Source organism: Haematobia irritans, chromosome 2 (assembly GCF_050003625.1).
Source record: "Haematobia irritans isolate KBUSLIRL chromosome 2, ASM5000362v1, whole genome shotgun sequence".
Taxonomy (NCBI): Eukaryota; Metazoa; Arthropoda; class Insecta; order Diptera; family Muscidae; genus Haematobia; species Haematobia irritans.
Genome location: NC_134398.1, coordinates 168,423,724 through 168,437,435, shown reverse-complemented (window position 1 = coordinate 168,437,435; position 13,712 = coordinate 168,423,724).

Below are 13,712 nucleotides of genomic sequence, written 5' to 3'. Positions count from 1 at the left end.
AACGGCCGCATATGAGGAAGAAAAAAGTGTTGTTCCACCAAGACAACGCACCGTGCCACAAGTCATTGAGAACGATGGCAAAAATTCATGAATTGAGCTTCGAATTGCATCCCCACCCACCGTATTCTCCAGATCTGGCCCCCAGCGACTTTTTCTTGTTCTCAGACCTCAAAATGATGCTCGCAGGGAAAAAATTTGGATGCAATGAAGAGGTGATCGCCGAAACTGAGGCCTATTTTAAGGCAAAACCGAAGGAGTACTACCAAAATGGTATCAACAAAATGGAAAGTTGTTATAATCGTTGTATCGCTCTTGAAGGTAACTATGTTGAATAATAAAAACGAATTTGGACAAAAAAAATTTGTTTTTCTTTGTTAGACCGGGGACTTATCAGCCAACCTGTTAAGAATTAAATCCACCCGATCATCGTATGCGCAGTGAATTCAGTAATTGCTTGCTTAAACAATTAGACGAAGATCCGCGGGGCGGTCTATGGTAGAATCATTATTTCTTTGAAAATGAGGAAGGACGACGCGTTACCGTAAATGGAAATCGATACAGATCAATGAATTTTTGTTGTCAAAACTTCAATATCTTGATATAGACGAAATTTGGTTTCAACAGGATGGTGTTACTTGTCATACTGCGGACGAAACAATGGACTTATTGAAAGAAAATTATTTGGAGAAACGGACCGGTGAATTGGCATCCGCGTTCGTGTGATTTGACGCTGCTCGATAAGTTTTTGTGTGGATAACTGAAATCATCGGTTCACGTGGATAAACTATCAACGATTGACGCTTTGGAAACCAATATTCAACGTGTCTTTGCCCTTAAATGCTTGAAAAGTTGTTCGAAGATTGGACCTCCAGAATGGCCGAAATTATATTTAAATGTTAAATGACAAGACATTATCTACCAAATATTTTTTTTTTTTTTTGCCATTTCATAATTTGGTATGTGTGCGTTTTTTTTTAATTTCAAATCAGCAAGCTCTTCGAAAAACACCCTAAGTTTCGATTCACGAAATATGTTATGGAAAAACATTTTATTATGTTTGTAATTTTCCATATGAACATTACTATAAAACTTATCTGCATTTGAGCTAATAATATTGAATTTGTCCTTGCTATTCGTTTATGTCTAAATGCACTTATGTTAGAGTCAATTTTTACTTAACATTTACCTTAAATCTATTGCATCTATCTATCATTTTGATAGATTTTGCGTAGGTGTTCACAATTTTATGATAGAAAAAAATCTCTTCATTATTCGTATGCATACAAATTATCATTGAAATACAGTCATAGCGCTTATGTCAAGAGGTGGAGGTGTGTTTTTGTTTCGTATGTCTTTTGTTTAATATGAGAAGTATATGTTGTAACTAAAATGAAATTTTACTAGCTAGTCTAATAAATAAAGTAATTATACAAAGTTGAACAATTAAGTGTTATTTGAGGACCAGATATGTCTGATGCAATGGCAATAAATGTAAATACACTTTGATTTAATATCGGAAATTAAAATGATATTGATATCAAGCAAAGATTGTATTTAGTAGTATTACTTTGTATTGATTTTAAGAGTTGATTGCAAATTGATTTCGTGATAGTGTAATAAAAATGATTGTAATATCATAAAAAAAATCCATGATGAAATATAAATGCCCGAAATTGCTAAAGAACTCCTAAAAACACTTCAAACATAGCCTGCTTGAATAACTTAAAAATATTAATATTTTATGAGACAGCAGAAGTCGTCAGGAATGCCAAAGATATATTTTTGATGGTAAATTCTTTAGAGTGTCTACAATACTTTTTATGAAATTAAAATAGGCTATTTAGTTTTCCGGTCTGTTGAGGAGAGGGGTACAGCTGTTTGACCACCCAGCAAAGAAAAAAGCTTCAAAAGAAGTAGTTTGGATCCCCAATATGTAATCCGGAAGTAGTGCAAACTTGTATCATCTCCAATGAATTTTACATGGGCTTGTCATAGGACGGGATTACTCCCTTTTTGGATCCTTTGCATTGCTTTAGAAGTTGTGCCTTGGAAGTTCATTGGAATGAAGAATTTTAAAAAGCGAAAAAAAAATTTCAACCAATTTCACTTTTTTTCATCCATATTTTTTATCACACTTTTATTTTCCTATTATCTAATTTTTACGATTTGAAAAACTTTTTCTCTCCGACCAGGGGTTCAACCTGGGTTTGTTGGCACCATAACAGAACGCCTTACCACACACAGACACAAGCGCCATTGAACACAAAGCGCCGAAACGTCAATTCAAATGTTTGTAATATCATGTAATACGACACCAAGGAATAACATTCTAACTGCTTCTGGAGATGTTCTTTATTAGTATGAAAGAAAAAAATAAGAAACGCAGGTCCCAATCTCACCAGCGGCAATTTTGTTTATCAAATATTTTTCAAAAAAATTATTTTTTATGTTATATGTTACATCGTTTATATTTTTTATTTTCGGCATTTATTTTCGTATAAATATATTTGTCCATAAAAAAGCAACAAAAAAAATTAAATTCTCGTAATTTGCAAAACCCTTTCAAAAGAATTTCCATGGAAGCGAAAAGGTGAAACGGCGGCCCAGGTTCAAAACCCAGGGGGGATGAAATTTATTTTTATTATTATTATTATTTTTTTACTTTTTTATTGTAATTTTTTTTGTGAAATTTAATTGTCCAAAACTTAAATTTACACTTCAAATAGCCTAATTGCGTACTTTCTAATACTTGTCTTAAAGGACTGCATCGGAAGTCGAAAAAAATTCATTTGGGGAATCCCAAGATACGCTTTAGAAGAAATGTTTGTGGACTTGTCCAAAAGGACTGCATCGGAAGTGGGAAAAAATCATTGGGGGATCCCACGACAATTTCCATTTTTTTTTTTTTGCTGGGCACCCATGCTTGAAATTCGCAGGAAATGGGGAGGATGGTGCAACGACTTATATGGTACATAATTATAAAAATATGAGTTTTTTGAAGCCTAGATGGAGGATATTCCTCTCCCTATATCAACATATTTCAAATTCCACTAATGGTTTTCGATTTTCCTAGTATCGGAAGTATAGGTAGTAGATGTCCTAGGTATTGCAATAGAAAAGAAAAAGTAAACTTTCGGCTTGTTATGAAAAGTCGATATTTGCCAACATTAAAGGTAAATCGAAAATTTTTATTTTCGAACTTTGTATCCCTAAGTTGTCCCCACAACGAAAATTCGGCACATCATTTTTTGATGGGATCTCTCCCTATCTTGAAAGAGTTTCTGAGGACGAATCATGTGTTTTAAACGTCAACACAACTTCACTCACTTGCTTGAAGAAGAGAATCATGGCCAGAGAAGGTCTGTATCAAAGTTTGTAAGGTTTGCGGCTGTCGCAAACCTGTAAACGTCACATACACGTCGTAAATGTAGAAAAAGTAGCAAACGTCGCAAACTTCGCAAAAACTTCAGTCCCTTCAGTTAGGCAGCGAATGATATCCAAGATGATGATATGTGCGAAGAAGTTTCAATTCTCAGGAATGTTCGTAAAATTATTAACGAGTTTAAAAAACTTGAAAATGGAGTTACTTTAATTGGAAACAAAATTACTATGAACTACTCGATGGTGCAGTAAACGTGATGGTCGGTACTCGCTCATAGTTAACCATTCACAAATTTCTGCAGAAACTGAAAGGAAGGAAAACTACTTAAGTCTTGCATAAGTGAATTGCTGTTTAGAGAGAAATTTATGAAATTAGTTTTTTGGTTTATTAGAGCCACTTTCCATACTAATAAAAATTTTTCCAAATTGTAGCTAGTCATTTGATGATGCAACTAAAGCTTGGATGGATATTTAGGACCACGAAAACGTAGAATATTTTGAAGATGCGAATGAGAGATGTAAATCTAGTAGAGTTTTGGATAAATACAATGTGAAGCATTTTTTGCTTAACTTTTATCGAGGAGCTTAACTAAATTAAATTAAAAAATATTCACAATTTCTTTAATTTAAAAATAGGATTTTTACACAAGGTTTACGACTCTTGCGACATACGTTGTAAACGTATGTCGCCAAAGTCACAGTTTGCGACAAGACAACCCTGACAATGACTGAACACTATATGAACAATGAGGACTGCCAGGTTCCACTTAAAGACTAATGTTTAACACCTCTTAAAGAGGGTCAGAAATGTCAATAGATAAACCTTAGGTCGAACTGAGATTTTCCCACGATTTGTCATTAACTCTTTCTTTTCTTCCTTAAAAATACGTCATTATCGATCCCAATATTTATGTGAATTTCAAAAATAACTACAAGTTCTTTGTAATTTTTTCAAGAAAATTATTTTGGTATATTATCGAAATATTCTGAGAAGAATAGGGGAGACTTAGCGCAAAATATTTCTTAAGAACGTGCTGCGAAATAAATGCGGTCTTAGAACAAAGAGTATTTTTCCGGGTAGGCTTGGCGAAGCCGGCTGGTTTGGGCTAGTAAGGTATAAATAATGTTGGACTTTATTTTATGTTCGAGCTATACCTTCTTACAACTTTGCAAAAAGCTCTAATCAGTCTTTAAGAATTAAATAGAAAATTATATAAAATATTCAAAATTTAACGATCGCTGAAGGACAGATTATTCATACCAGAGATGGTCTGTATCAAACATTTTTAGGTTTACGACTGTCGCAAAGTTGTAAACGTCACATACTCGTCGTAAATGTAGAAAAAGTAACAAAAGTCGCAAACTCAAAATACTTTAATCGCGTCAGCTAGGCAACGAATTCGATGATAGCCAAGACGATGGTATGTGCGAAGAAGTTCCAATTCTTAGGAATGTTCACAATTTTCGGTTTTAGTCCCCGCATTTTCCCCGTTCGATACCACCTAAGAAAATAGGCTTGACCATGGGAAAACTTTCACAAAGTTCTGCAAAAACTCACAGCGAATGCTGTCAATCTAAATTAAAAAAATTTCAGGATTTCTTCTATTCAAAATTTGGTTTTCTACAGTATTATACCGTCGCAAATGTATGTCGCAAAAGTCACAGTTTGTGACAGGCCAACCCTGATTCATACAGTTCTTGACGAAATTGTCATTACAAATTCCCAGAAAATTCTTTAGATTTAAACAATGAAAATGTATATAAAAAATTTAGTTGCATAAAGAAAGAAAAAATCTTTTAATATTTCTATAAATACGAAATACATAAATAGCAAATATGATAAAAAAGTTTATGTCTTAAGTCTTTTGTTTTGTCCAAGTCTATTGCATTAATTCTAATACGCACGAACAACATCCCACACCTTCTCTATCTGACTCTCTCAAAGTAATACACAAACACAATAACAATAAACCACACGACATTAAGAATTATAATTTACCAGCCTACGACGATTAAAATTAATATTTTGAAATTCACTCAAACTAGACAAAATGAACAATTTTTAGTGACACATTCACAATGTCATTAGGTGACATTTCCAATACAAACACAATTACATTAACAACCGACAAAGGCTTCTGCGCCATGTCTTGAGGCCATATCATTAAAATTGAAGTGTTCTTTGAACATGTCCCACGACAAAATCCCCTGCTGAAGCCAAAAAAAAAAGAACAGACAACACTCCAGTAGACAATTATAAAGCCATTGTAGAAAACAGCAAATTCACAATACTTTAAGAAAACAAAATGAGATTTTTATAAATTTAACTGAACAGACATTTCTCAAAGAAACACTGTAACACAAAAGAATTTATCATTTTGCCCACCAAAAAAGGTTTTAAAATCAAAAGCTTAAAAATTGCGCTTGGTTTTTTGTTCCTTAAAAATTTTTCGTTTTTTTTTTTCGAAAATAATTTTTCCACATTTTGTTTTGTTAAAATATCATTAATTTGTGGCGTCTAGAGTAGGCATATCAGGCAAATAGTCAGTAGCGACAACAATGGTGGTGGCAATGCCAATTGCAATTGTTTGCGAAGCGGGATATGTGCGAACAGAGGTGTTATGGTAGTGATGGTGACGGTGGTGGTGGTGGTGATGGTAATGCCCCCATTGCAACTCTACTTGAAAATGAACATCATAGAGTCATTCTGCCATACCCATTCTCATACCATGTCAATCTTTTTTAGTTGTTGGGTTATTGCGGTTAAGGTAGAGATGCTTAGGTCTTTTATTTCATATATCTCTATATATCGTATAATATCTTTTTGTCAGTGATTTTTCAAGAAGGGGGAAAAATGCCGCTGTTAAATAGTAGCCTAAGTAATTGATGTAGTTCCTGATCACACAATCTACCATTGCCATGATGCCCCCCCTTTTTGGTTATATTTGTGGGCATGTGTTAAATTTTGTGACAATGAAAATGATGCGGTCGCCACTGATGCAGTAACGCCAGCAACTCACTTGAGTCGCATTTAGCCAAACTATGTAAGCGACTTGATGATCGTTTTCGACAGTATTTTCAACAAAACTATTTAGATAGAAGATGGGTGTGATCAGTAGGAGAAAAAAGAAAACTCAATATAAAAATTGGATGTAGTTAATCGAAATATCTTCTATTCACTCAAAAAAAAGTTTTTTTGGAACCAAAGATTTTGACCTTCCCTTAAGGATTTTGATATTGATTCCGAGCCAACGATGTGGATTCTTTAAAATAAAGACATTTTTTGGGACCTATCTGGCCTTAAATCTATGATCAATAAAATTAAAATTGGGATTCAGATCTCATTTATCGCAATTTCATTTTCTTTTCGCGATAAATTAAAAAAATTATTCACGTACAAACAAATGCCAGTTTAAAAATCCAAATTATATACCCTGAAGTAAAAAATGTTTTCTTAATTCCAAAACAAAAACTTTAAACCACAAATGCTAAATCCTCAAAATAAGTCTTAGCCTATATTTGAAGCGTTTTTATTTTAAATCTAAAGATTCAATATTTCAGGTAGTTTAAGGACGATTTCGTTAAATCAAAAATGTGTTTCTTTACTTTAAGAAAAATTTGCCTTAGTTCAAAGACATGCGACTTTAACGAGGGGACGCAAATTTACAAAATTTGTGTCCTCAATTTAATGAAAAAAAAAAATTTAAGTAAAGATTATAAACTTTATTTTAAATAAAATGTCATTATTTTAAATAAATTTGTCGTGACTATTTTGTAAATTACGCATATACATTGTTCAGTGAAGAAATATAAAATCAATAAATTAAATGCAGATATCACAAATTAGGTTAGCGAAAATGTGGTTCTATTTCTATAGATTAATTGCGACCATAGACAATTCCATTTTAGTAGGTAAACCAATGAAGTTAAACAACTATAACAGGTTGGCTGATAAGTCCCCGGTCTGACACATAGATGGCGTCGCTAATATTAAATGCATATTATTTTTATATAGTACCAACCTTCAAATGATTCGTGTCAAAATTTGACGTCTTTAAGTCAATTAGTTTGTGAGATGTTGTGAAGCAACTTTTGTTATTGTAAAAAAAATGGAAAAAAAAGGAATTTCATGTTTTGATAAAATAATGTTTTCTGAAGGGAAACAATACGGTGGAAGCAAAAACTTGGCTTGGTAATGAGTTTCTGGACTCTGCCCAGGGAAATCAACAATAATTGATTGGTATGCAAAATTCAAGCGTGGTGAAATGAGCACGGAGGACGGTGAACGCAGTGGACGCCCGAAAGATGTGGTTACTAACGAAAACATCAAAAAAATCCACAAAATGACTTTGAATGACCGTAAAATGAAGTTGATCGAGATAGCAGAGGCCTTAAAGATATCAAAGAAACGTGTTGGTCATATCATTCATCAATATTTGGATATACGGAAGTTCTGTGCAAAATGGGTGCCGCGCGAGCTCACATTTGACCAAAAACAACAACGTGTTGATGATTCTGAGCGGTGTTTGCAGCTGTTAACTCGTAATACACCCGATTTTTTCCGTCGATATGTGACAATGGATTAAACATGGCTCCATCACTACACTCCTGAGTCCAATCGACAGTCGGCTGAGTGGACAGCGACAGGCGAACCGTCTCCGAAGCGTGGAAAGACTCAAAAGTCCGCTGGCAAAGTAATGGTCTCTGTTTTTTGGGATGCGCATGGAATAATTTTTAACGATTATCTTGAGAAGGGAAAAACCATCAACAGTGACTATTATATGGCGTTATGGGAGTGTTTGAAGGTCAAAATCGCGGCAAAATGGCCCCATATGAAGAAGAAACAAGCAACGAAAGTCTAAAGTTGGGCGGGGCCGACTATATTATACCCTGCGCCACTTTGTAGATCAAAATTTTCGATACCATATCATATCCGTCAAATGTGTTGGGGGTTATATATAAATATTTGTCCCAAATACTTACATTTAAATATCACTCGATCTGGACAGAATTTGATAGACTTCTACAAAATCTATAGACTCAAAATTTAAGTCGGCTAATGCACTAGGGTGGAACACAATGTTAGTAAAAACAAGTATATACGGCCGTAAGTTCGGCCAGGCCGAATCTTATGTACCCTCCACCATGGAAACTTCTACGAAAGACTGTCATCGACAATCGAATTACTTGGGTTGTGGTATCTTCAAACTTTTTAACATCGTTTTCTAAATTGTGAGTTAGTCCATTGTGAGTTAGTATTAGACAATACGTAGAGAGCCAGAATTGAAATATGGGGGGTCGCTTATATGGGGGCTATATATAATTATGGACCGACATGGACCAATTTTTGCATGGGTGTTAGAGACCGTATACTAAGACCACGTACTAAATTTCAACCGGATCGGATGAATTTTGCTCCTCCAAGAGGCTCCGGAGGTCAAATCTGGGGATCGGTTTATATGGGAGCTATATATAATTATGGACCGATATGGACCAATTTTTACATGGTTGTTAGAGGCCGTATACTAACATCAGGTACCAAATTTCAACCGGATCGGATGAATTTTGCTGCTCCGGGAGGCTCCCCAAGCCAAATTTGGGGATCGGTTTATATGGGGGCTATACGTAAACGTGGTCCGATATGGCCGATTTTCAATACCATCCGACCTACATCAATAACAACTACTTGTGCCAAGTTTCAAGTCGATAGCTTGTTTCGTTCGGAAGTTAGCGTGATTTCCACAGACGGACGGACAGCCGGACAGACGGACAGACGGACGGACGGACGGACATGCTTAGATCGACTCAGAATTTCACCATGACCCAGAATATATATACTTTATGGGGTCTTAGAGCAATATTTCGATGTGTTACAAACGGAATGACAAAGTTAATATACCCCCATCCTATGGTGGAGGGTATAAAAAGTGTTGTTCCACCAAGACAACGCACCGTTCCACAAGTCACTGAGAACGATGGCAAAAATTAATGAATTGGGCTTCCAATTGCTTCCCCACCCACCGTATTCTCCAGATCTGGCCCCCAGCGACTTTTTCTTGTTCTCAGACTTCAAAAGGATGCTCGCAGGGAAAAAATTTGGCTGCAATGAAGAGGTGATCGCCGAAACTGAGGCCTATTGTGAGGCAAAAGGCCTATTGTGAGGCCTATTGTGAGTATCAAAACGAATGGTATCAAAAAATTGGAAGGTCGCTATAATCGTTGTATCGCTCTTGAAGGGAACTATGTTGAATAATAAAAACGAATTTTGGCAAAAATTTTTTTTTCTTTGTTAGACCGGGGACTCATCAGCCAACCTGTTGTTATGCAGAAGTCGACAGATCCATCCTTCAGAAAAGGCTCTTGAACTATACCTCAATTTCAGCAGAAAACAAAAATGTTTTTATGAAAACCAACAGGTGTTCGGCCTGCTTCGTCCGAACACCGAAAAATTTTTCAGCGGTGGATTATCCCACCTCAGTAATGCTGGTGACATTTCTGAGTGTTCAAAGCTTCTCTAGGTGGTTTCACTGCAATGCCGTTCGGACTCGGCTTTAAAAAGGAAGTCCCTTGTCATTGAGCTTAACATGGAATCGGGCAGCACTCAGTGATAAGAGAGAAATTCACCACTGTGGTATCGCAATGGACTGAACAATCTAAGTGAGCCTGATAAATCGGGCTGCCATCTAACCCAACAGTCAATAATCACTGACGTCAAAAAATGAATCAGTTCAATTAAATATTTAACAGATTTAATTAATTTTAAATTTTAATATTAATTGATTTTTTCAACCAACAGTGATTATTCAACTCTCAAAAATATTAAATTAAACTCTAATGATTTTACGGCTGCTCTAAATAGTTACATAGTGAGGCACCCATTGTGACCCGACCTGGGTATTGATTTTAACAAAATATTGTGCCCCATATAATCTGTAATTATATAGACATGAACAATGTGCACAATATGTAGATTTACCTTCATAGTTTTACAAGTGTGTAGTCTGAAAGAAGAGTTTTCTTTTGTGAGAAACGAAATTTCAGACAAGCAAAATTTTCTTTAAAAACATATCATATAGTTTACAGACAATCGGTGAATCATTTATCATAAATTCGAGTTTATCTGCTCTACAAGAAAATGATTTTTAAGAAAGGGGAATTTCTTTTGTCTAAAATTTGGTTCCTGAAGAAAGATTTTTTTTTCTTTGGGTGTAGATAGTAGAACCCCATAAACCGAAATTATTATACCATCGCCTTAAACATAGGGGCTATAGGCTTTCTATAATAAAGTTCCCTTATTTTTTATACCCTTTGTTTTCACATGGTTATTGGTTTGCTTAAACTAAACCGTTTAAATTGTCAATTTATCATTTTAAGTTGGACTTTTCAATACATTTGCGATTTTTTTTTTTTGCTATCTTTCGTTTTTTTTTTCTTTCTGAACAATGCTATATGGTTTTCGTTTAATATTAGTCAATGTTGTTATTGTAAATGTTTGATGGCATAACTTAATATCAAGATGTGCAGCAAATTACTTTTTGTCTGTTGACGAGGCTTTCAAAAAAACTATCATCATCGCTACACCAAGTCTAAGTATGTGAAAATAGATGACAACCCCTTCATAGAAAATTGTATAGTAAAATACCCTTTCAACTTATGGCCGTATTTATTGCAGTTCCAGTTGCAGTTTTCTGTCAGCCATCCACAATATTTTTCCTCTTCATCGATATCGATAGCCCAGAGGACCATTGACAAAACATATTTCAAACACAAGTATTTTTATTGGTTTCGTTTTGTTTTTTTGTGCCATGCTTCCTTCATTTGCCAGTATTTCAAAAGTTGTTAATTTTCAATTTTGACACATTGACAATTGTCGACGGTTATTTAAGCTTTATGGTATCTACTCGTATGTAATGAAAAGGAAAAAAAATCCCATTCGATTGCTAGAAGCATCCATGGTGAGAGATTCGCATGTATGCAATTGTGAAGTGGATAAAAAACGACCATCATCAACTATGAATAATTGTGAGTGTGTGTTAAGGTGTAGTTTTCTTGTAGTCATTATTATCGGCTGATTGCTATTATTGACCATAAAACTTTTAGTTAGAGAAACTATTGCCAAATGTCTTTTTTTTGGTCTTTTTGTGTTTGCTATCATCGATAGGTGAAACTAATTATTCATATACATTTGAATGATATTGACATACATTTCGCTTGCAATGGGAAATTAAATAGCTTTTGGGGTTTAACTTCCATTTGCATTTAAATAATCGTATGTACATTAAAGATTCATTCATTTGATACTATTAATAACTGAAGGAACATCCAAGTACTACATTACTTTTTTTATACCATCCTTTTAATATTATTATTCGTTTTCTAATATACCGAAATGTAATTTTCCGAATACATAAATTATATGCAATATGAATCAGGATAAATATTTGAAATTGCTAAACGGTGTTCGTCTGTCTGTTTTTATAACGATAAAACCTCCAAATAAAACTAACGATGTGAAGTTTGACGTAAATTTAGATTTTGGTTTATTTGTATCCTAATTGCGCAAATAAATTATTTCGAAAGAATTTTTAATGTAGCTCCATTATAAACCGAGAAAAAACTTTAAAGCTCATGGGACTTTCACACAAAAAAAAAATTTTGATTCAATCACGAAATTAATTGTTCCAATTTTTTAATTGAAATGTCGTCAATCACAAAAAATTAATTGATCCAATTAAAAAATTAATTGATACTATTAATTTGTGTGATTGATTTTTGTTTCAATTAAAAACTTTGTTGAATCAATTAAATTTTTTATTGAATATTTTTTCACTGAGTGCTGCCCGATTCCATGTTAAGCTCAATGACAAGGGACCTCCTTTTTATAGCCGAGTACGAACGGCGTTCCACATTGCAGTTAAACCACTTAGAGAAGTTTTGAAACGCTCAGAAATGTCACCAGCATTACTGAGGTGGGATAATCCACCGCTGAAAATCTTTTTGCTGTTCGGTAGAATAAGGAATCGAACTCACGACCTTGTGTATGCAAGGCGGGCATGCTAACCATTGCACCACGGTGGCTCCCAAAAGCTTTAGTAATGTTGTTCTATACGTATTTTTGCCCCAAAAATTGCGCAATCTTCTCATTTTTTTAAATCATTTCTTGTTTCAATTAAAAAATTTGTTGAATCAATTAAATTTTTAATTGAATATTTTTTAAAACTCAATTAAGATTTTAATTGGAGAAATGTTCGTGAAACTTTTTTTGTGTTTGTACGCCCAAATATTTAATTTAACATTTTTTTAGGAAAAGCTTTAGTACTGTTGTCAATACGTATTTTTGCCCCAAAAATTGGACAATCTTCTCATTTTTTTTTAATCATTTCTTGTTTCAAATAAAAAATTTGTTGAATCAATTAAATTTTTAATTGAATATTTTTTAAAACTCAAATAAGATTTTAATTGGAAAAATTTTCGTGAAACTTTTTTTTGTGTTTGTACGGCCAAATATTTAGTTTAACATTTTTTTAGGAAAAGCTTTAGTATTGTTGTGCTGTACGTATTTTGCCCCAAAAAATTGCACAATTTTCAATTTTTTAAAATCATTTCTAGCAACTCGATACGACCTCAGTTTTATATCTATAATAGTATGTCAACAAGAACCGTCTCTATCACAGTGCTGCCAATGATCGTGTGGAATTTTTTATTCAAATTTGTTTGTTTAAATGCCGTGACCTACGCCATTTAAAACGCCATCTTATGTATCTTATGCCAATTTTGAGGGCTTTGATTGAAATTTTAATTTAAATATAGATTTCTTTGCATCCTTAAATGATTTTGTAACTATAGTATTTTTTATAAATAATATGCATTGTAAATATTTGCTTAATCTTTAAGAAACTTTGTATTTCCATTGACTTAAATAGATAAATTTTACTAAATGCAAATTGAAAATTGCAAATTTTTATATTTGTCTTTTCATTTAACAAAAAAAAGCATGAATATTTAATATAATTCCTAAAAGACAATTGGTGCCAAGCTATTCAAACTTGGCCCAAGTATAGATGTAAATCGGATGGTATTAACAATGGGCCATACACAAACAAAAAATCTGATTTAATCACGGAATTAATTGATCCAAATATTTTTTTAATTGAAATGTCTTCAATCACAGAAATGATAGTATCAATTAGAAAATTAATTGAGAGTCAATTAAAAAATTAATTGATACTATTAATTTTTGTAATTGATTTTTTTGTCAATTAAAAAATTTGTTGAATCAATTAACTTTTTAATTGAATTTTTTTAAACTCAATTAAGATTGTAATTGGAAA